Source organism: Schistocerca americana, chromosome 3 (assembly GCF_021461395.2).
Source record: "Schistocerca americana isolate TAMUIC-IGC-003095 chromosome 3, iqSchAmer2.1, whole genome shotgun sequence".
NCBI classification, from domain to species: Eukaryota; Metazoa; Arthropoda; class Insecta; order Orthoptera; family Acrididae; genus Schistocerca; species Schistocerca americana.
This window is the reverse complement of record NC_060121.1, coordinates 716,764,309-716,789,774: the sequence shown is the minus strand read 5'-3', so window position 1 is coordinate 716,789,774 and position 25,466 is coordinate 716,764,309.

Here is a 25,466-nt window from a genome sequence, read left to right as displayed (position 1 = left end):
GTTTTAAGTAATGACTTCTGATGACTTATAATTAGGCAATGAATTTCAATGTTCTCTGCAAGACGAATGACTACTGATGATTTGTAATTAGGCAATGAATGCCGATGTTCTCTGTAAAACAATTTATGAACATTTTTCTGTAATACTACATACATGGTACAGAAATGTTCAATAACTGGGCTATGACTGCCGCAAACTACTAATGTAATTCCCAATGAAAACTAGTATGTGACTTAATGTCCTTCACCTTCTGACATAACTACCTTGAATTACTGCAATATCCATTTGTCCTGTATATCCTCTTGATCATGGAGCACTATATTTGGTTTTTGCACTAATTCTACGTTGGTGTACCTTGTAAGAGTGTGGTGTTGACACGACATGCTGTCCACCACCGTGAGCGGTGGAGACGTTATTATGGTCCCACAGTTTGGTGTACCTGATGTACTGCCAAAATGATAACATGGAATATTACTACGACATTTCAGTGTCTTGGCTACGCTGATAAACACTTCTGGGAAAAGAACTTCAGATTGTCTCACTTGGTGTTGTACTTCTGTGGAAAGATATGGACTTTCAGTGCAGCTGCGTGCAACCTAAAGTGCTACAACCATGATGCAATCCTTCCCTTTCCTATCCTAATTCTTGTAACATAGTGAAAATCATTTTTTTGCTAACATCATTTATATTCATGGCCTATACATTTTTTCGATTTGCTGATATATTCTGAACTACAGTGCGAGTGCACTTTTGTCATTTTCTAACATGATTACTACTCATTGTATGTACATATTGATTTGCTGATATGTTTTGAACTACAGTGCATGTGCACTTATGTCACTTGTCAACATGATTTTTTTGCCATTATATTTACTTGATGTGAAAATGCTAAAGAGTTTCTCAGTGTGTGTGCACGTATGTCATTTGTTAATATGTCTTGTACTCACATTTTGTTATTGTCTAATATGCTTTGTATTCGATGCATGTGCACCACATTTACTTCATGTTCTACATCTGTATATTCTGTGGTTGTAAAGTTAATTTGTCAAGAAAAAATTTGTTGCTCATGGCAAGTCCAAATGACTCACCATCGCTGCCAAATTTTTGCCCCCCCAGTGGAGGGTTATGAAACGCGTATGTATTCAGTACCAGCGATTGCGAGGCATGACAGAATCTCTGACCAGAGAGTTGTTTATCGTTGCTAGTCTGCGCTTGACCGCGCGAGAGTTCAGTTGCGAGTTGGACTCAGTCGGAGTTGTGTGTGAGGAGTCGGCGGGCGTCGACATGGGTCTCTGGTCACGGTTTGGGACGAGGTATATTGTTAAATAAGGTAATGAAGCAGCATTGCGCACATCTGATAATGTAATGTATGTTAATAGTAATTAATTTGTTCAAGAAATGCCCCAATAATAATGTTGTTTTCAAAGCAATCGCTTTTAAGAAAAGAATCATTCCAATTGAAACAATATTTCCTATGCTTTTCCTCCCAGAATCAATTTATCAGATTAATTATTGCACACGGCCTAAGGTCAGCGAAGCTGCCCTATTATTCTGGGTTTAATGATTAAATTTCATTTCTCAATTTTTGTGTCAAGTTTACATTGGGACATTGTTTTTCAATATTTTTGTAGCGAAGGTACGGTTGCTTTTATTTCAGTTTAACGATGTTTTGTGCGAGCTCAACAACGTTTGGCACTATTTCAATTAACATTCAATTATAGTCATATACATTATTTGCGGAAAAATTATTGTCATTTACATTATTTGTGGGGAGATTACACTTGGCTCTATTCCCATTAACATTTAATTATTGTCTTTTATTTCTGCGGGGAGGTTACAGGGTACATTTAATTTTTGTTTCTTTTTTTTTCTTTTTTAAACTTAGATGATAAAAAAGCAGTCGACCATTTAGTTGTAAACCCAAAGGTTGTTCCCACTACAAAGTTTAGTAGTCAGAGTGGGAAAAAAGTCTAGTAGTCAAACGCGCCAAAGCTTAAATTTTGAATTAATAGAGTCAGCAATGGTGACCCAAGATTTCCGGTTTATGAAGCCTGTTTCTGTCTAAGGCCTTGTCAATGAAGGCGGAGGAGTAGACAGAGTTTCAGGGCACTCTCTTGCCATTGGGGTGGGAAACTGTCCCTAAAAGGCGGAAGAATCAGCAATAATCAACGGCATGAGGCTGCAGAGTACATTGGGCACCACAGCATTAAATGCGCATATTGCGTATCCTCAGGACAAGAGGCCAGTAATTGAAAAATTGTCATGATGATCTCTCCAGGAGCAAAAGATTACAGAGTAATCCCCCTCTGGAGCGCCAGCGGTGGGGACTCGTTATACAAATGGAGACGTGGAACGCCGAAGTCTGAACTTGGCATAAAGCTAGACAATCTGAAAAAGGGAACGTAAATGCTCATTCTAGATATACTTGGGACATTAAAGTGAAACGGAAAGAAGACAAGGATTTCTGGTCGGATGAGTACAGGGTAATATCAACAGCAACACAAAATGCAATACTTAAGCCTGCGAAAGAACCAAACTATCCCAAAAATTTTCGACCTATCTCCCTTTTATAGCACAGCTTCAATATATTAGAACGGCTGTTACTAAACCGAATCAGTGCCGCCCTCGAACTGAAGTTTATCCCACAACAAGCAGGCTTTCGTGCTGGCAAATCATGCTGTAGTCAGATCTTGAACCTAACCCAGAATATCGAGGACGGTTTTGAGCGCGGCGAGATTACTGGAGTCACTTTTGTTGATCTAACAGCTGCATACGACACTGTGAATCATAGGAAACTGTTAAAGAAAGTGTATGACCTTACTAAGGACTACCAACGAACATTCCTTATTAGCATCTTTCTTCAGGACAGAAGATTCCAAGTTTCATTACACGGTAAGAGGAGTAGATGGGGAACGCAGAAGAACGGTCTCCCCAAGGCAGTGTGCCTGTTCCAGCACTGTGCAATATCTACACAAATGATCAGCCAATACCAGCACGATCTAGGCTCTTCATCTATGCCGATGAAACAGTAGTAGCTGTTAGCCAACAATTAAAGGAGTAGATGGATAAGTGTCTCTGGCAATGGATTAACTCTCCAAATACTATGATGCCAGCCACCTGTAGCCCAATCCCACAAAAAATCAAGTGAGCCCCTTCCACTTACGAAACAGGGAAGCGCAGCAAAAGCTGGACATGACATGGCGAGGAGAGCAACTCAAACATTGCCCAACACCAGTCTACCTAGCTGTTACACTTGGCAGGTCTCTAACGTACAGGCAGGGATGTCTAAACGTGAAACAGAAAGTCACAGCTCGCGATGGGATACTTAAGAAGCTGATTGGTAGCAGCTGGGGAGCCAACCCGCACCTCCTAAGGACTTCGGCACTTAGGCTTGTGCATCAGCCACTTAGGCTTTGTGTATCAGCCGCTGAGTATGCTGCTCCTGTGTGGAACGCTTCAGTTCATGCTAAAAAAGTCGATATTGCGGTCAACGATACTGCAAGGATCATCTCAGGATGTTTGAAGCGGACACCAGTGCAGAAATAGTATCCGATTGTTGGACTAACCCCACCTAACATCCGGAGGGCCACTGCTGCAGACAATGATATAACAAAGCAGGAGAATGACCTCTGACATCCTCTGTATGGTCATCAGGCAGCAAGATCCCGCCTCAAATCCCACAAGAGTTTCCTTGCTAGGACTGCGCCACTGTAGAGAGCACCATAGGTATTCTTTCAGCACATGGAAGAGATCACTTCCCGTAGACATATCGCCAAAAGAAAAACTAGCTCCTGGCACAAACCTACAATACCCTGTATGGAGCTCCCTCAGCCGTCTAGGAGTGGGCATCCCCCGATGCAAGACCAACCTGAATTAATAGGGAATCCTTCCAGCGAGCGCAGACACCTCTTACGGCTACGGGGCTGAAGAAGATCCAAGCCGCTAACTTGTGTGTCCCCTCCTGTGCACAATACAAGATGTTTTTGAAGGAAATGACAAAGTTATCGCAGCTGCTATTGTTTGAAAATGCTGACCGGACACGGAAATGATGAATGAATGGTAATAGGAGTAGATCTCGTTATGAATATGGAGGCAGGGCGGAGAGTGGGCCACTGTGAACAGTTCATTAACAGGGTTGTTCTCATCCGAATAGACAGGAAACCTATACCGACAAAACTACTTCGGGTGTACATGCCGAGGTCTAAAGCTGGAGACGAAGGGATAGGAAAAGTATCTGAGGGTACCGAACGGGTGATTCAGTACGCGAAGGGAGATGAAAATCTAATAGTCATGAGTGACTGAAATGTGGTTGTAGAGAAAGGAGTAGAAGAAAGAATGAAGGGAGAATATGGGCTTCGTAGTAGGAATGAGAGAGGAGAAAGACAAATTGAGTTATGCAACAAATTTTGGCTAGTACTAGTGAATACTCTGTTCAAGAATCACAAGGTATATTTGGGAAAGGGCGAGCGATACAAACTTTCTGTCAAGAATAATAGACAGAAGTATTGGAAAGAAAACCGAGAATCTGTTAGACGACGAACAGTTTAGTTTTAGGAAACGTAAAGGGACCAGAAAGACAGTTCTGACGTTGTGGTTGATAATGGAAGCAGGACCGAAGAAAAATCAAGACATGGGTAGAGAATATGGATTGAGAGTAAATCGAAGGAAGAGTAAAGTAATGAGAAGTAAAGGAAATGAGAACACCGTGGAACTTAACATTATCATTCGTGATCACAAAGTACATGGAGTTAAGGAATTCTGTTACTAGGCAGGAAAATAACCCATCCCAGACGGAGAAAGGACGACATAAAAAGCAGACTAGCACTAGCAAAAATGACATCCTCGCCAGGAGATGTCTGTAAGTATCAAACATAAACCTTAGTTTATGGATGAAATTTTTGATAATGTACGTCTTGAGCACAGTGTTGTGAGGCAGTGAAACATGGAATGTGAGAAAACCAGAACAGAAGTGAATCGAGGGCTTTGGGATGTGTTGCTACAGAAGAATGTTGAAAACTGCGTGGAATAATACTGTAAGAAATGAGGAGGTTCGCCGCAGAATCGACGAGGTAAGGCATACGTGGAAAGAAGTGACAAGAAGGAGGAACAGGGTGATAAGACATCAAGTAAAATGTCAGTGAACGACTTCCATGGTACTAGAGGGAGCTGTGCAGGGTTAAAACAATAGAGGAAGACAGAGACTGGAATACATCCAGCAAATAATTGCGGACGTAGGCTGTAAGCGCTACTCTGAGTCCGAATTACTAGTACAGGAGAGAAATACGTGGGGACTTCGTAAGACCAGTCAAAAGACTCACGACCCTAAGAAAGAAAAAATCGTAGAGAACAGAGTAAAATATTCGGAGGCGTTACTTTTCTGCACGCCCTCGTACCAACTGTACGGATGCTCATGGCAAATCGTCGAAATTTTTACCATGCACCCTTAAGCTGATATTCGTTGGGAACCTCGAAACTGTTTCCGGTATAATTATCCATTACTGAAAACCACTGGTTGAAAGTTACTGTACTTATGCACATAAGATATGTGCAGATGTTGTTTTAAATGACATAATGAAAGGATGCTAAGGTTTCTGGGATCACCATACTATGTCTTTAGTCGCCATTTTTTCATCAATAAAACTTTATTACGCTTTGTCTCCCTATAATGGGCACTTTACGCCAATACAAACTGTCTTGACCTGGAAATTATTCGATGGTGCAACATGGCGGCGTGAGCATCCTACAAAAATTATTTTGTCACACGAAATTTTTTGTACTTGTAAGTAAAACACCGCATTTATTGGTGTACTGTAGACGTAACCTCAAATGTTGTGCCTTTTTTTGCAAAGTCATGTAAAGTGAACTTGCGTTGGATGGAAAACGATTTTGTGTTAACCTCATATTATGCATACTTACGTGCTGTTTTATGTGGCAAAGTATGAAAATGTGTCGAAGTATATAAATAAACTGTCAAACTGACTTACAGAATTCGTTTTATATAAGCAGCACACCCTGCTGTAGCAGGTAAAGGAGGAAACCAGCGGAAAGGTGCTCCTGTTCAACCACAAAAAGTCGAATATATTCCTCTGTAACAGACTATCAAGAAAATGGGGAACCAGCTGCCTCAATCCTCATTCCCCTTTCCTCACCAAAAATTTTGCATGCTAATGGATGCACGCTTTTTTTGTGATTAAAGAGCGTTTTAGAGTGAGATTGACGGTGGAAGAGAGAGGAGACAGCGATGGTGGGAGAGTGATAGTGGTAGTAAAGAGAAAGAGAGACTAATAAAGACAGTAGCAGTGGCAGTCATTGAGAGAGGAGATACTGAAGCAGAAAAAAAGATAGATGGATGGAGACAGAAGCAGTGAGAGCAAGACAAGCTAAATTTAAGATAAAAATCTTTTGTTAACTTTCCCCACACCCTAAACACCGTGTCACAATTTCTCTGCCTAGGGGCAAATTCCAGAGCCAGTCATTCCCAAGGACAAGTGTGAAGAGGATACTGTGGCTTCTGGATTGAAAGACAGCAGGCTTTATGCTAAAGAGCAATAGAGAGCAATGCTATGGTAGAGCGAACAGACAGAGACAATTAGAATGGTCAGAGAGACAGTGAAAGTGGCAGAAAAGGAGACATCAGTAAGGAAGAGCAAGAGAAAGGGATGAAAGTGGCAGTGGGAAAAATTGTAGGAGAAAGTGCCAATCTACGAAGAAGGAGAGAGTGGGTGAGATAAACAGAAGAAAGTCCCATTGACTGGAATACAAGACAGTGAGTGAGAGACGGATGCAATGACCAGCCAGAACATTATATAGACTGAAACTTCCTGGCAGATTAAAACTGTTTGCCAGACCGAGACTCGAAACCTGGACCTTTACCTTTCGCGGCAAGTGCTCCAAGGCGGCAGATTTGAAGCTGTGGGGATGGGTCGCCGGTCGTGCTTGGGTTGCTCAGTCGGTAGAGCAGTTGCCCACGGAAGGAAAAGGTCCAGGTCTCGGTCTGGCACACAGTTTTAATCTGCCAGAAAGTTTTATATTAGCGCACACTCCGCTACAGAGTGAAGATCCCATTATGTATTATATATACAATCGATATAAACGCATCCAGTCGATAGCAGAGCCACCTGACACACACACAGTGCATGTAGTATCAGTGAGCATGGTGCCCTCGTGTAGGATCGGGAGGCGAGCGATCTAATTGAATTTGTCCGAAGGCGGACTGCAATGGCCTAGAAGCTCGGCATGAGCATTTCGGAAACTGCACGACTTGTAGCGTGTTCGAGGAGTTGTTGTGAGTATCTCCAACAAGTGATGTAAGCAAAGCGAAATGAATTTCAGACGTCATGTGTTTTGGTGGCCACACGCCATTACAGGTGCCGGATGCCGTAGGCTTGGAGACAGCTGGCGAACTGTGGCGGAACTACAATCAGACTTCAATGCTTGGCAGAGTGCAATTGTGTCTGAACACATAGTGCACCGAACACTCCTAAATATGGGCCTCTGTACCCCACGACCCATGTGTGTGCCAAAGATAATACCATCACATTGGAAAATGTGGCTGAAATGGGCCCGTGACCATCGTCACTGGACGTTGGTACAAAGGGAGAGCGTTGCAAGGTCTGATGAATCCCGATGATTTTTTCATCGTTCTGATGGGAGGGAGGGAATCCGTCGTCTTCCAGGGTAAGAGCTCCCTAACACCTGTACTGCGGGACGGAGACAAGCTGGTGGCGGCTCCATTACGCTCTGGAAATCATCCACGTGGGCATCCGTGGGTCCAGTGGAGCTCGTGCAAGTTACTGTGAGAGCTATCGAGTATCGTACCCTGGTTGCACACCACGTACACCCCTTCATGACACCATGTTTCCCGACGGCAGTGGCATTTTTCAACAAAATAAAACGCCTTGTCACGAGACCAAGAGTGCGATGGAGTGATTCGGGGAACACAGTGGCGAGTTGCACTTGATCCCCCACAAACCGCCATATCTGAACTCGATCGAACGCTTCTTTGATGTTACTGAACGTGGCATCAGGGCTCACCGTCCCCATTCCAGGAATTTACGGTGACTTGTGCATGCAGCTATGATGTCAACTCCCTCCAGCGATTTAGCAAGGCCTCACTGTTTCTATGCCATTATGCGTTGCCGCTGTTATCCGTGCCAGAGTTGGACACATCGGTTAATAGGTAGGTGTTCATAATGTACTGGCTGATTAGTGTATAGTGGAAGTGAGAGGGGTTGATGAGTATGAAGCCTTCATGACAAAGAGACAATTGATAAAAGGTTTCAGAATGTTCCACATTAAAAGATCGTGAATATGTTCGCATTCCTAAATTTTTGGGTGGAAAGGTGGAATGAGTGTTGAGGCAGATCGTTACTCCCTTTCTATCAACGTTTTTTCGAATAATTTTACATTCATTCCTTAAATTTTTTTTCTGTTCGGTTGGATTTGCCCTGGAAAAAAAATCATCTTAATACGAACACCCATGCCAACTAACACGACAAATTATAATATTAGGAATTTTAAGTTTTGTATTTTTTAGTCACTGTCAAAGTAATCCAGGACCGCATAAAATCAAGATTAAATATCATCTGATATTTAGGATTCGTTTAGTTTTCGAGAAAATGTTTCCTCCTTCTTGTAGTCTCTGTACAGTCTACGATGATCTTGAACACATACTAATAATACAAGTTTCTTTTTCTCCTAATGAACAGTCAGTTGATCAGAAAAATCTTGCATAAATTTAACATGCAGTAACCTTCCCCTTCCTAACTGGGCTACTGGACTGCGATATAATTGACCATGATTGTGTATGCGTCTTGAAATTTTACAGAGTGTAGTAGGAGAAAAGTGTGAAACAGGCCCTTCTGAAGAAAGAATGTACTCTAAAGCTAATCTAAACACTGATGAAAATTCTGAAATGAGTGGAATATAGTGCAGTCGTCTAAGAACCATACAGGGGGAAAAGGTACCAAATAGTATTTACTGCAAAAAATACTGACAATACAAAAGAGCAACACTCACTAGCTAAAAAGGCGATCACTAAGAAGTTTCAAACTAAGTTTTTACGTGGACTGAAATAACTGAGAAAATGAAACTTCTTTATTGAGTTTTTACTGCAACTGCTGAGTGAAATTGACTATACTGTCTCTTCGCTATTTCATCATTTCAACACTGACCTATGGAATTTGCCTTGGCAAGCAGAACTCAAACTTTTCCTATTCATTAATTAAGCACAATATTCAACAGTAATCCAATCTGACTGCTTTAAAATTAACTCAGAAGAATGGCCCTAAATTATAAGAAATCCTGACATTAACCCATCCATATCATAAGTCACTTACCTCACCGAAAATCTTCATGACATGAACTACAGCGATACAAGCGCCAATACTGTCAGCTAAATAAGAGATTCTAACTACTGAAGGCTCCAACTACTAATAGGCATGTGTGAGCCGTGGTAAAAAATACTGTTTTGAATAGCGCGCCGCAGCGCGTAGTGTGAAGCAGTCGCCCTCTGTTTCTGGCGGTGGCGCCGCTTTGGCAATCGCAGCTTTGGTGTCTCCCTCTGGTGGGAAAGGTTGCCTGTTCACGTGCATTTAAGGGGCGCTATGAGCTCGCTAGGCGGCGAGTCTGTCAGTTGGTCAGCCGGGTTAGTGTGGGGCAGTCAGTGTCTGTCTGTCGTCCGGAGTGCTAGTACGTGTTAGGCCGCCAGTCTGCTCGAGTTTGTTCAGGCAATGGTTATTGGCGGTTGGATCGATATGTTGGTCGGTCGCGCACTAGGACACAGGATGACTTGTCCGTCTTGAGCGTCGGCGCATGTGAGGTCGCCACGTCAGTCCAGTGGGCCGCGCCGTATAGCGAGTGGTAGTGGCTTCGCGGCCGACACGGGAGCAACAGGAGTCAACCCACGACATCTATCTGGCCGGTACGAGCTGCGACGTTGTGAGACGGGAGATCGGAGCGGCTTCCTGCGTCCGTTGAAGTGGCTTGCAGCGGACGGTTCGGGAGACCGTTTTGGGGGTGCTGCGCCAGGTCTTCTCCAGACATCGCAGTTTATTAGAAGTTGAGTGATTCGTGATATGTTGTTTCATTTACTTGGTAAATTCTACTTGTTTTCTTCAACTTGCTCGTCCGTCTCCCGTCCGCATTTCTTAGGCAGTTAGTGTTCGTCTGTCTGTGTGTCAGTCTGCCGTACGTTAATAGCTGCCTCTGTCATGTTTGTCGGATTCGGTGTTAACGAATTTATTGCTTGAAGTGTAACGGCCGAATTCCTGAAATATGTTTTTATCTTGCCTATCATCTTGAGTGCTGGTATATGTGCAATGTAGAGCATGTTTGTATATTTTATGTATGACTGCATTTCATGGGTTTTTATTTAATGGTCATTTTAGTATATAAAGGTGCCACACTTCCACCATAAGAGTTTTTTTTTTTGCACCCTCGGTGGCAAGTTTATTATTTTTTTAGTCTTACTATTTTGTACCAGTTCCATCCCTCCTACGGGGTACATAGTTTATGTGCTTGTATGAGTTGTTAAAATTTTTAGTTTAAGGTAATCTGGTGTGTTGCAGATTTGCACCAGTGTAGTCTTTCAGAGGTTGTTGTGAGTGGTCGTGACTACGGCCATGTCAAAAGGGAGCTGCAAGGTTCGCAGCCTGAAAGCTCATACTGTCAAAATTTGTTCTTTCTGCCTCTGAATAAACTGTAACTTGATATTTGGAGGGTGTTTTCTGATTATAATTTTAAATCTGTTTCAACAAAAGGGGCTTTTAGGAATAAAATTTACATTTGTTGAAAGAAATTTAATTTGTTTTCAACCCACTGGCAACTACTTCCACGCTCACATAGTGTGTATAATGTGTTAATGTTCTTGATGAATGGCGAGCAAATACAAGTAAATTCTTAAGAAGAGGTTTTGAAAGTAAATTCACGGTTGAATGTGGTTAGCAAAGGAAAGCTTTTGTTGCAGAGCAAACAATGTATTTACCAGTTTTTACCTGAATGAAGTGACAACCAGTTATATATATATAGTCATCAGTAATAAATCTCCTTGACCGATACACATTCAGATCATCCACTTGCGCTAATACTGCAAACCTCCAACACTTCTAATTGTTAACCTCTAACCTCCATCACTGCTGACTACTTACTCCTAACTTCCATCACTATTCACCTCCACCTGGAAGTCCGACGAGCCACACTTACACATGTGCACACAGTGCTGTCAAAGTTATTAACGCAGAGCGCTACATTGTGCTACCAACATACAACCACATAAACAGCCTACTTACATAGCTCCCATGCTATGGCCCAGACTAATTTGTTAAAAAAATTCATATTAACAATATCAAATAGATCAAATGCACACTATTAGTAATATACTGTTGGTCAAAATCAAAAATTGTTCTCACAGTGGATGAAAACAGTCCTCATCATTTATTAGAAGAGTAGTTTATGACAGTTTCATGCACAAAGTCTGACAAATAATAGAAGATGCACATGTAAGTAGTGGACCTCCATGCAGTCTTGAAGAACTAGTGATGTCCTCCAAACGGAAAAACAGTGCTGACTCTTGACATGAAGACTGGTAATGGGCCACAACAGAGCATATCCACAGCAGAATCAATTTATGTCTTGAAGGATATTGGTAGAATTGGTATGTCACCACAGAGCAGACCCACAGTATTTCTTGTAGAAATTATGGCAGTGATGAGCCACGAAAGGTGCAGGCCAACTGTAGTCCTTGTAGAGATGACAAGCAGCCATCCGTTGCGACTGTGCAGGTGCACAATCACAATTGAAGAGTCTTGAGGGTAATATAACAAGTCCAGAAACCACCACTTGTGCACTCACAATTTTTTTCCAATATCCCTAGAACCAGCAATGCTGTTAACCAGTCCCTTGCTGAATTATCAACACAAGTGCAAGCACTAACACAGTCTTATAACCTCCGAGATTTTATACATATACCATGACCAACAGAAGTGTGCAGTAAAATGGATCCCTACTATTTACTTAATTTGAAGAACTGGTGTCTATACAATTTCAATTTTACATCATACAAATTCAATCACGAATGTAAAGAACATGATAATACAAACAGCACTGTAGTAATACAGGCTTTACAAGAGAATAGAAATAACCATATACATGAGTATTACAGGAAATGTGACATAAGTAAATAAATGAAAAATTTCGAATATTATTAGAAACATTAATTTGACACATGAGCATTAAAAGAAAAAAAAACATAATAAGTAATGCCTGAACATCTTTCCAAAGTAAAAACAGGTTAGATTGGGGAATATTAGTATTCCCCATCATAGTGAAGGCAGTTTAGTATTACAAGAAAAAAATTCTACAAAATTTATCTTATCAGGTAAACATACAGAGACAGGAAGAGCACAGACACACAAGGGTACACATAAACATAGCGGAATAACACAAAAGGAAAGGACAGGTTATGTTTTCAGTGTAACATTTAGTACTGCAATACTAGTGGAACTTCATTAGCAATCAAAACTTTCTTCTTATTTCAACATTTGTTCCCACAAAAATGTCCTATCTAAGCATGCTTGCTGGATTTATCCTTTCACATATATTTCTTACCTCATCATTCTTTTCCAAAAAGATACTACCTAAACCTGTTGTTATCATATCCTACTTATATCCGTTAATTTCCTCTTTCAAAATAATTGTTCCTCATTACATAATACTCTTTGGCCAAAACCTTTTTAATATAGCTTTTCATTGCATTTCTTCCCAAATCTTCATAACTCATTATATAGCATACCCCCTTTTAAACTAACTTAAATATACTGAGCTCAGATACGTAAACTAGAGAACAAGGCAATGCAGCAGCACAAAACAATTAACACAATCAGCAATGACAAAAATTCCAAATTGGCAAAGCAAGCAGCAGCATATTTAAATTAGCAAAGCAAATCCAACATTGCAACTAATATAAGGCAATATGAAGAAACAAGAAAAATAAATCATTGACAAAACTGACTGAATACAGTAATACAGTGTAAAATTCAGTAGAACAATGCCTGATAAATAGCAGCAGCAAATGCAATAATTTATACCTAAACATGAGAAAGCAAAAGCAGAGAAAATATTACAGTAAAGACAGCAATGCAGATAAGGGAAATGTCTATTCACACCTTAATGTCTACATAAATTTCACAATTTAAACTAGAGTGATGCTCCACAACAACTTATTGTGCCAAAAAATTATAAGGTCCTTGATAAGAAAATTATGTATGCAATTCCAGTTATTAATCACTTCTCCTCTTTATTATTTTTTTTCTTCCCAAGTGCTCTCCTTTTCTTAGGAATGTGGATCATAAAATTATTATTTAATGGATCTGTTGGCAGAAAGTGTTTACAATAGCTTATGTATTGAATTCCATTTTATAAAATCAGTGCTACAACGCAGCTAGAAACCCAGTATTAAATAAACAAGTGTGTTCAAAACATTGCATAAAAACGTCATTGATCAACTGTATGGCATTTCATAACTCAGTAAGAATTATTGGCACTTGTCATAATCAGGTGTGTAGGTGCAAGAATATTTCTCATCAGTTCGCAAGTATTTCAGTAACTAGCATAAAGTACAAGCTCCAAAGCGTAATAATATGTTTCCAAGTAATAGTGTGTCGTGTTTGTGGTGTGTTCTACAAAGAAATGTCAAGAGTGAGGTCAATGTCCTCTCTTTTCTATAGCTGTGTGAGCACTTTCGGAAGTATGGTGAGCTTCAGAGCGGCACAAGTAAAGTTGAAAGTCCACACAGCAATAGGTATATTTCAAAGCTTTTAGTGCATAAGCCTGTGCAGCAGAGCATTACATCAAGGTCACTCTTGACCAAAATATTTACGACAGCAGTTTGAGCTACAAGAGCAGCTTCATACCAATAAAAAAATTTCAGTGGTGGAAAATTTACAGGAGAAGTGTGGAGAAACGAAGTATCATGAATGACAGTCTTCAAAAATTTCCATCGGCATTGTGGTACTCACATTCACATATATACTTACCTTTCATAACTCTATAAGTACGATTCTTGGTTTCCAACATCAAACCAGAGTCCCTAACCTCTACTCTTTATTCATATACATAAATACATTCAATATTTCATCATCTTAAACACGAAGCATACTCATATCCCTCATATAGCATCATCTAATTGATCATAAGCATATCTCAAAGTGATAATACACATCGTCGACGTAGTAATATTAGAAAAACACATCAATAAAATTTCAGAATCCTCGTAGTTCCCTTCAATAATCTCAGAACATCCAAATAATGCTTTTTTTGCTCGTGTCAATAGTGTCATCTACCTCACACGTACTTCAAAAACTATGATCCCATACAATTAATATATTTCAGTCAAATCTCTCACAGTATCACAATAGTTCCGAAAATGTATTAACAGTTACCAAAACGCAGACAAAGCACAATTTCATAAATTCACACTAATCCAACTGTGTAATTACATAGACCTGTTTCAGTGATGTAAAAAAAAAAAGTTTATTCCTCTCAGTTAAGTGATCAGATAGCTGTGTAATTCTGTGTTAGAGAAATATGGTACCGATGTGTTAAATTGTATAAGCAAATACCATATTATCTAGGGCTCCTTGCGTTTGCCACACGCATGGTACACAAAGTAGGCGACCCCCATGAGGGAAATTGTAATTATACCCTCAGATGTTACAGATTAAAACTGCAGAATGAAATGTGTCGTCGAAAACCTTATCTGTATCATAGAAGTTAAAAAATATTTCTAAAAATGTTCCAAGTTCAAAACGTAATCACACAAATGCATGTTAAACAGCGCTAAACTAGACCCGTGGTCTAGGGAAAGCGTCTTTGATTCATAATCAAAACGTCTTCGGTCCCGGTTTCGATCCCTGCCACTGCCTAAATTTTGATAAATAATCAGCATTGGCGGCCGAAGACTTCCGGCATAAGAAGTCAGCCTCATTCTGCCAACGGCCTTGTCAAAGAGGGCAGAGGAGCGGATAGAGATTCAGGGCACTCTCTTGTCCTAGGGGTGGGAAATTGCCCCTAAAGGCGGAAGAATCAGCAATGATCAACGACATGAGGATGCAGAAGGCAATGGAAACCACTGCATTAAAGGCACATAATGTGTATCCACAGGACATGTGGCCTGTAATTGATGAAGTGTCATGATGATCTCTCCATTGGCAAAAGATTCCGGAATAGTCCCCCATTCGGATCTCCGGGAGGGGACTGCCAAGGGAGAGGTTACCATGAGAAAAAGATTGAATAATCTACGAAAGGATAACGTTCTACGAGTCGGGGCGTGGAATGTCAGAAGCTTGAACGTGGTAGGGAAACTAGAAAATCTGAAAAGGGAAATGCAAAGGCTCAATCTAGATACAGTAGGGGTCAGTGAAGTGAAGTGGAAAGAAGACAAGGATTTCTGGTCAGATGAGTATCGGGTAATATCAACAGCAGCAGAAAATGGTGTAGGATTCGTTATGAATAGGAAGGTAGGGCAGAGGGTGTGTTACTGTGAACAGTTCAGTGACCAAGTTGTTCTAATCAGAATCGACAGCAGACCAACACCGACAACGATAGTTCAAGTATATATGCCGAAGTCGCAAGCTGAAGATGAACAGATAGAGAAAGTGTATGAGGATATTGAAAGGGTAATGCAGTATGTAAAGAGGGACGAAAATCTAATAGTCATGGGCGACTGGAATGCAGTTGTAGGGGAAGGAGTAGAAGAAAAGATTACAGGAGAATATGGGCTTGGGACAAGGAATGAAAGAGGAGAAAGACTAATTGAGTTCTGTAACAAATTTCAGCTGGTAATAGCGGATACCCTGTTCAAGAATCACAAGAGGAGGAGGTATACTTGGAAACGGCCGGGAGATACGGGAAGATTTCAATTAGATTACATCATGGTCAGACAGAGATTCCTAAATCAGATTCTGGATTGCAAGGCGTACCCAGGAGCAGATATAGACTCAGATCACTATATAGTAGTGATGAAGAGTAGGCTGAAGTTCAAAACATTAGTCAGGACGAATCAATACGCAAAGAAGTGGGATACGGAAGTACTAAGGAATGACGAGATACGTATGAAAGTCTCTAACGCTATAGATACAGCAATAAGGAATACCGCAGTAGGCAGTACAATTGAAGTGGAATGGACATTTATCTGCCTCGTGATGACTGGGTGTTGTGTGATGTCCTTAGGTTAGTTAGGTTTAAGTAGTTCTAAGTTCTAGGGGACTGATGACCATAGATGTTAAGTCCCATAGTGCTCAGAGCCATTTGAACCATTTTTGAATGGACATCCCTTAAAAGGGCCATCACAGAAGTTGGGAAGGAAAATATAGGTACAAAGAAGGTAGCTGCGAAGAAACCATGGGTAACAGAAGAAATACTTCAGTTGATTGATGAAAGGAGGAAGTACAAACATGTTCCGGGAAAATCAGGAATACAGAAATACAAGTCGCTGACGATTGAAATAAATAGGAAGTGCAGGGAAGCTAAGACGAAATTGCTGCAGGAAAAATGTGAAGACATCGAAAAAGATATGATTGTCGGAAGGACAGACTCAGCATAGAGGAAAGTCAAAACAACCTTTGCTGACATTAAAAGCAACGGTGGTAACATTATGAGTGCAACGGGAATTCCACTGTTGAATGCAGAGGAGAGAGCAGATAGGCGGAAAGAATACATTGAAAGCCTCTATGAGGGTGAAGATTTGTCTGATGTGATAGAAGAAGAAACAGGAGTCGATTTAGAAGAGATAGGGGATTCAGTATTAGAATCGGAATTTAAAAGAGCTTTGGAGGACTTACGGTCAAATAAGGCAGAAGGAATAGATAACATTCCATCAAGATTTCTAAAATCATTGGGGGAAGTGGCAACAAAACGACTATTCACGTTGGTGTGTAGAATATATGAGTCTGGCGATATACCATCTGAATTTCGGAAAACCATCATCCACACAATTCCGAAGACGGCAAGAGCTGACAAGTGCGAGAACTATCGCACAATCATGTTAACAGCTCATGCATCTAAGCTGCTTACAAGAATAATATACAGAAGAATGGAAAAGAAAATTGAGAATGCGCTAGGTGACGATCAGTTTGGCTTTAGGAAAAGTAAAGGGGTGAGAGAGGCAACTCTGACGCTACGGCTAATAATGGAAGCAAGGCTAAAGAAAAATCAAGACACTTTCATAGGATTTGTCGACCTGGAAAAAGCGTTCGACAATATGAAATGGTGCAAGCTGTTCGAGATTCTGAAAAAAGTAGGGGTAAGCTATAGGGAGAGACGAGTCATATACAATATGTACAAGAGCCAAGAGGGAATAATAAGAGTGGACGATCAAGAACGAAGTGCTCATATTAAGAAGGGTGTAAGACAAGGCTGTAGCCTTTCGCCCCTACTCTTTAATCTATACATCGAGGAAGCAATGATGGAAATAAAAGGAAGGGGTCAGGAGTGGAATTAAAATACAAGGTGAAAGGATATCTATGATACGATTCGCTGATGACATTGCTATCCTGAGTGAAAGTGAAGATGAATTAAATGATCTGCTGAACGGAATGAACAGTCTAATGAGTACACAGTATGGTTTGAGAGTAAATCGGAGAAAGACGAAGGTAATGAGAAGTAGTAGAAATGAGAACAGCGAGAAACTTAACATCAGGATTGATGGTCACGTAGTCAATGAAGTTAAGGAATTCTGCTACCTAGGCAGTAAAATAACCAATGACGGACGGAGCAAGGAGGACATCAAAAGCAGACTCGCAATGGCAAAAAAGGCATTTCTGGCCAAGACAAGCCTACTAATATCAAATACCGGCCTTAATTTGAGGAAGAAATTTCTGAGGATGTACGTCTGGAGTACAGCATTGTATGGTAGTGAAACATGGACTGTGGGAAAACCGGAACAGAAGAGAATCGAAGAATTTGAGATGTGGTGCTATAGACGGATGTTGAGAATTAGGTGGACTGATAAGGTAAGGAGTGAGGAGGTTCTACGCAGAATCGGAGAGGGAAGGAATATGTGGAAAACACTGATAAGGAGAAGGGACAGGATGATAGGACATCTGCTAAGACATGAGGAATGACTTCCATGGTACTAGGGGGAGCTGTAGAGGGCAAAAACTGTAGATGAAGACAGAGATTAGAATACGTCAAGCAAATAATTGAGGACGTAGGTTGCAAGTGCTACTCTGAGATGAAGAGGTTAGCACTGGAAAGGAATTCGTGGCGGGCCGCATCAAACCAGTCAGTAGACTGATGGCCAAAAAAAAAAAGGAAACAGGAAGTGTTCAGCCACATGTGAAACGTCAACCACGACCTACGAGAAATGATGATGCTCAAGTAGGTAGCAGATAAATTGAGCGAGAATCGGGAATCTCAAAAACGTCGGTGTTGAGAATGCGACATCAACATTGATAGCACCCGTACCATATTTCTATGCATCATGAATATCATGGCGACGACTTTTAACGTCGTGTACAGTTCTGCCACTGGCCACAAGAGAAATTACGGGACAATACCAGATTCTTTCCATTGTTCTACTTAGCGACGAAGCGTCATTCACCAACAGCGGTAACATAAACCGGCATAATATGCACTATTGGGCAACGGAAAATCCACGATGGCTGCGACAAGTTGAACATCAGCGACCTTGGCGGTTTAACGTTTGGTGCGGCATTATGGGAGGAAGGATAATTGGCCCCCATTTTATCGTTGGCAATCTAAATGGTGCAATGTATGCTGATTTCCTACGTAATGTTCTACCGATGTTACTACAACATGTTTCGCTCCATGACAGAATGGCGATGTACTTCCAACATGATGGATGTCCGGCACATAGCTCGCGTGCGGTTGAAGCGGTATTGAATAGGATATTTCATGACAGGTGGATTGGTCGTCGAAGCACGTTCACCGGAGCTGACGCCCCCGGATATCTTTATGTGGGGAAAGTTGAAGGATATTTGCTATCGTGATCCATCGACTCTACTCGCTGTAGAGAGGAATGTGGTTACACGTACTGCCAAATCCATTGAGGTTAACGGACATAATTTTGAGCATTTATTGCATGAATGTGGTATTTACAGGTAATGACGCTGTAACAGCTTGCGTTCTCAGAAACGATAAGTTAACAAAGGTACATGTATCACACTGGAACAAACGAAATAAAATGTTCAAACGTACCTACGTTCTCTATTTTAATTTAAAAAAACCTAACTGTTACCAACTGTTCGTCTAAAATTGTGAGCCATATGTTTGTGACTATTACAGCGCCATGTATCACAAAGCGAAAAAAGTAGTATTACTAAAACATTTATATTTCTTTACATACTGCACGAATATGTTAAAAAATGGGGGTTCCTATTAAAAAAACGCAGTTGAGATCCGTTTGACATATGGCAGCGCCATCTAGCGGGCCAAGCATAGTGCCATCTGGTTTCCACCTTCAAGCTAGACAAGTTTGGTTCTTTGTATTTTTTTCGTTTGACACTTATTTCGTGAGATATTTGGCCCGGTCAGATCAATGGACCACCCTGCATACATTCAGAAATAAATACACTATTACATCCATTACACATTGACTATAGTGCCTGTAAGAAACCTTAAGTATTCAGAACCAGAAGTACAGTACAAGTTATCAACAGACATTGAACACCGAGAACGTTTTGGATGGGACAGATGGTATGTTATCTGCATTTCCGTTGTTACAACACCTTTCAACTAATTAATCTACAGCTTTTAACTCCTCAACTATCCTTTGCCGTCTACATATGTAATTATGATGGTCCTTGTGGAAGGAAATTCTTGAATGAAACTAGTGTCTGTAATCTTCAGGGAAGAGAATAGATATCTGCCCTTGCTTGACAAGAAGTCAGATAACGTTTCCTTTGAAATGAAGATGAGATTGAAGTAGGAGATGTAAATTTAGCAATAAATATTAATAATAAATAGGGTTTAGAATGATATTAAACTTACCATGTAATTGTCCCTCTAGTTTTACCCAAATAAGGAATCATATGCTTTTAATTTGTAGACTCTCTCTGTCCAAACTTGCTACCATTTTCACTTTGGTTTTTGCGTCTACTTCTTCATCAAAGAGCGGTAGGAGAGATAACTTTACAAATGAATACCACAATGACACTAAATTTCCTTACAGCTGCTTTTGAAATGGTGGAATCAATCTTCTGATATGACTTCAGATCTATTAAGAAGCAGAGGTACAGACGAGTAGCTTTTACAGCTCCCCGGTACTGAAAAAACTTTTTTAAACAATAAATTGGTCTTACCATTCATTGTCTTTGATGGATTGCTACGGGACGGTATAATTTCAGTTTTCTCCAAAGTCTCTTTCCAGAAACACAACACAGAGCTCTGTGAGTTCCCTGTATCACCTCTCACCATTGGTTAACATAGTTGACTTTCAAAAAAAGTCTAAGACATGCTTCATTTCTGACTCAGTAAAAAATAACTCTACAACCTTTTTGCCAGTGTGAAAATTACTGACACTGCTACTTTCCCAGTTTTATCTCAGATGTCCAGAAATTGGTACGTCGGGACTACTTGTTACACCATGGTACTTTACACTGAGATATACATTTTAAAATAAGTTTATATATGGGATGACGACACGAATAAGACGACAACTTACTGTTACCTTTGTATTCAGGTAAGTTGCATGTTCCGTTAAGACGAACAGTGTTTGAGGCGGTTGCCCGGTGCAGTTGATTTTATAGATTTTCGTCGATATCGCAATATGTTAATGCATTTGTATCAGCGTTCGTCTGGTCTTTACCACAACTATTCTTTTATTCTGGAAAGCCAACAAGCTATTTACTGGCCATAATCGTAACAATTATTACAAGATTTTCTTCTTTCGGTTCCCTGACGTTCAGTACTGGCAACAGTTTGCCATCCCAATGAACAGCAAGGATTGCGGGTATTTCATTCCGCAGATAATGAAGAAGGAAGTGCAGGAGAAGATGTAGAAGGAGATATTGTCTATGTTTGTTTTCTTGCTTTTCCTCTTCTTCCAATTTTCTCTGCCTCGCTCTTTCATGTTTATCCGTAAGTATTCGGCCTACTCCTGAGAGATGACCTTTACGCCCTGGCTCTTTCTGTCGAAGTAAAAACATACTGTCTCCTTCCAATCTGAATCTCTGTAGAGCATTGGCATGTGCGATGTCAAATATGTTGTCTAAATTATTCATAAATTTTCTTCATGGTGGTTGAACACATCTTGACACTCTTTTCCAAACTTTGCAACTTCTCCATTCCAAATGAAAACTAATAAGATTTGTGAACAGGGAAGTGTTGCTTTGTTCCAAAGTATAATGCAGTCCCGGACCACAAGATTAGCATCTTAACTAATGGTTAATTTTACTTCCGGTACGGTATAAAATAAAACTTGCAGCAATTCTCTGTTTGATAGCAATTTGTGTGCAGTTATTTGGTGTATTGTAACTCCTACTAAAAGCACACGTTCCTCGGAACTGAGTAATTGAAGTAGCATCTTAGATGGAACATGGACCATACGTTTGACACGATCGGTACCAAACATCTGACGGCACTGTACGTGCACGTACTGAAAGATGAGATGACGTCAGCTCGACACCTGCGAATATCCCACTCACAAGTTCTCACGGTTTATAGTGATTCGATCGCAATACATTTTTGTGCAGATATGTATCATAGTCTTCAAAAAATACTGGATGGTGAGTGAACAAAAGTATGGAAATCGGAAAATCAGGGGCTCCTAATATACATAACGTTGATCAAAACAATCAAACGTAACAGTATTTTATGTCCCAAATCGTGTCACTCTTGGTGAAGATTAGAAACTAAACATTTTAATTCATAATTTCATATATTTTGAGAAAGGTTATTTGAACTACTAGAGTATTAGATGTACGTTAGTCTATAAGGCGTTTACCTAAAATTAAATTAATCTTTCATTCGAAAACGACATGTCGAATATTCCAAACTTAGTCGTTACCCCCCTCCCACTTACGTAAAATTTGCACGCACTGAACTTGAAATTATTCTAGACGTAAGATTTACAGTACTTGAATGAGTATTAGGAGTACGATTCTGTAGGAATCAACCCAAAATATTCAATCCTTCTTCTTCTTTGAATCGGCTTTCTCTTTCAGATTAATCTCACAAAAAGTTACTTCGTCTCAAATAACATTTCGGCGCCGTTATACAACAGGAGTGTAAGTGTAGTCATACAGAACATATTAACTCACGTGTTTGGCGTCAACCATCAGCAAATCCCGAGCGTGTGCTCTCTTGACAGAATGACACAAGTAAACAGATGGACACTGTACGATAACTATTCTCTAGACTGCCTCCAGTCTGATAATGACTATCAAATCCACCAGCTGTTCGAGGGAAAATTACCTTTTCCATAGTGGATGATTAATACGTTGCTGACATAATCTCAACACTGCCTAACTGTCGACGAGGAAATGTCAGGACAACAAATTTGTCGTGCCACCCGCGGAATTCGCCACTACTGAGGTGATAGAGAAGCAGCCAACTGCCGGTACCTTCGGAGTTCTCCTGCCAATCGCTGAGGATTCTGACGGAAAATGATGATGTCATTTTAACATTCCAGTTCACTGTTAAAAATCCTATACCTTTCCTTAAGAGCACCTGGATCTTAATCGTTCTCTGGGTATCGGCTGCAACTGTAACTGCTCTGAACTTCAGATATTAACTTACAGCTGTGTCATATAGATTCTTCAATTTTCCCCCTTAGAATTCGACAGTATCTCAATTATCTGTACATATCGAGTGCAAGGAAAATCGTTTTCTAAATGGTAGACGTATGTTTCGTTTTCACTTCCCTCCAGATCTGTAGTCAATATAGAAGTAAGTCCTGATCGAAAAAGTTTGTGGATTTTTTGAAAGATAGTTTGGAAATGCTAAATGTGCCACGGTGTAAAACGTCCGGACGCGACTGTGCGAGGTGAAATGCATGCTACCAAACCAGAAGTACCAATTGATCTGGTGTATGTCGACCATTATGGCCCTCTGCCGAAACGACAGTTCGGGCGGCAGTTTCTTTTCGTTTCTGTGGATACATTTACTAAGCACATCAGGCTTTAAGCCACAAGCAGCACCACAACGAAGAGCTATGGAAGAATTCTGACGGACGATTACGAGCTCACAAATAGTAGGCCCAAGGGAGTCCTCTCAGACCATGACACAATTTTCACATATCGAAGATGGAATGCAGGATTAGAAAAAGAATGGAACATTTTCGTCAGAAACTCTCAGTCGAATCCCGCCGCACAATACATGCACCACTTGGGTAGTTCTTTAGGAAATTGGTTCCTGTAAGACACAGTGCCCGGCCCCTATGCTTACTCAAGACAGAGAGGTACTTCAATGAAGCCGTGCGTTGCAGTAAGGGATACAGATCAATAGACTTAGAGTTCCAGAAACCGGAGAAGTTTGTGGCCACAGGACTCAAATTTCCAACTGGAGGAGAGGCAGAGACTTCAGCAACACGTAAATGGATCCTGGGAGTTCATGATGGCGAAGGCTACGAATAGAATCGAAAGAGAGCAGCGAAAGAAGACGAAGACTTACCAGATTGAGGAACGAGTCCTCGTGCTAATGTGTAGGCAGTCGGATGCCGAAACGAAAACAATAGCAAAGTTCTTCCTCCTGTACGAGGGCTCATACTCGGCGCGACACGTGGTAGCACAGAATGCCAATGCAGTTTATAAAGACGAGGGCAAGACTGAGATATTTAAGGCACGCAGCCTGAGAGCGTATGTGGCTCAATAGAGTATTATCCATCAGTAGCGGTATTGAAAATTGTGGATGGCTGTTAAAAGTACGCTGTATTTTGTGAATAGATTTTCTGCCGTAATAGTTGGTACTCATTTATGGTGCTAGGTCATTTTTGTGTGGACCTGACAACGGGACAATTGATATGAATTTGGAAACCGGATATGACTGTTGCATGCGTGTACGTACCCAGCTTCTCACAACACAGTTCAGTAACAGTAACGTCGTTAAAAACTTATTGTTTTGCATGATGGAGCGTTTGAGCGTTTGACACCCATTTCGTATCCATTTTATAGAATTCTTTGATGAACAATACTATACTCAGAGGTCAAATTTTGTGTCACTTGCCTTAATTCTATGTGTCTTGTGTGTTTTCCATGGTGGTATTTCGGACACATAACTCTTTTATAAATATTGTTGTGATGTAAAGTTAATCATCCTGTGACACGCCTTAATTCTAAGTGTTATGTGTGTCTCTCGTGCTGGCATTTGTGACATATAACTCTTTGATAAACATCATTGCGATGTACCGTTCATTTTTGTTTCGCATGTCTTAACACTCCTTGCGTGTAGATGTATAGTTATTCTCATCTGTGACGTGATGAACATTATTATTGTCTACTGTTCATTTTTTATTTTCACGCGTAGTAATTATATGTTTATTTTGCATATGTCTTATGTATACCTGTGATGTCATCATCACATTCGATGTGATCTGTATTCCTCATGTATTGTTTACTTGCTTCATCTTTATTTGATTGTCCACTTCTTTTATATACTTATTAAGGGCAACCATATGTGTAAACAGTCGACTGCGCTTGACACACTAGTGCCAACTGAAAATGTAATATCCCACATAATCCCGCATTAGTGACTGGAGTGTTAGTGTTATTACTAGGGAACAAAGACTTTTGTTTTTGCAAATACACTTTTCGGGTTTGCCGCCGGATCGTATTGTCTAACTCGCACAATATTTCATCGATGCAACTGCTCAACATCATCAGGTGGTGGTAGCTGCTGCTGTCACTGATGCAAGGCGCGACTGATTATAATCGCGTGGCGGCGTAGAAATTTAAAATGCCGAAAAAGTGGAAAAGGATGGCATCTTATCATTCCTGGACGTCATAGTGAGAAGAAAAGCTGATGGTACACTGGGACATAGCGTCTATCGCAGATCATCTCATACCGAGCAATATTTGCAGGTCACAAGTTGTCATCACCCTGCGCAAAGCGGAAGTGTCTTACGCTCTTTGGTGCATAGAGCACATGTGGTCTCACATGCCGACAATCTACCTCGTGAGCTACAGTACCTAAGAAAAGTATTCCAACAGAATGGCTATTCCGATAGACAGATACGCCATGCATTCCGTTCCAGGCGAAGTCGAAGCAGGGATGCAAATGAAGATGTGGAGGCACCCACTGCAACAAAGTTCTTGACCTATTTTGGCGGCATGTCTTCAAGAACAGACAGAATCCTCAAAAGGCACAATATCAAGTGTGTTTCTCGCCCCCCAGAAAAATTGAAGAATCTCTTGTGGTCTGTCAAGATGACCTTGGCCTTAGGAAACGTGGAGTATATAAAATCCCATTCCAATGTGGAAAATCTTACATTGGACAGATATGCTGAACCGTGC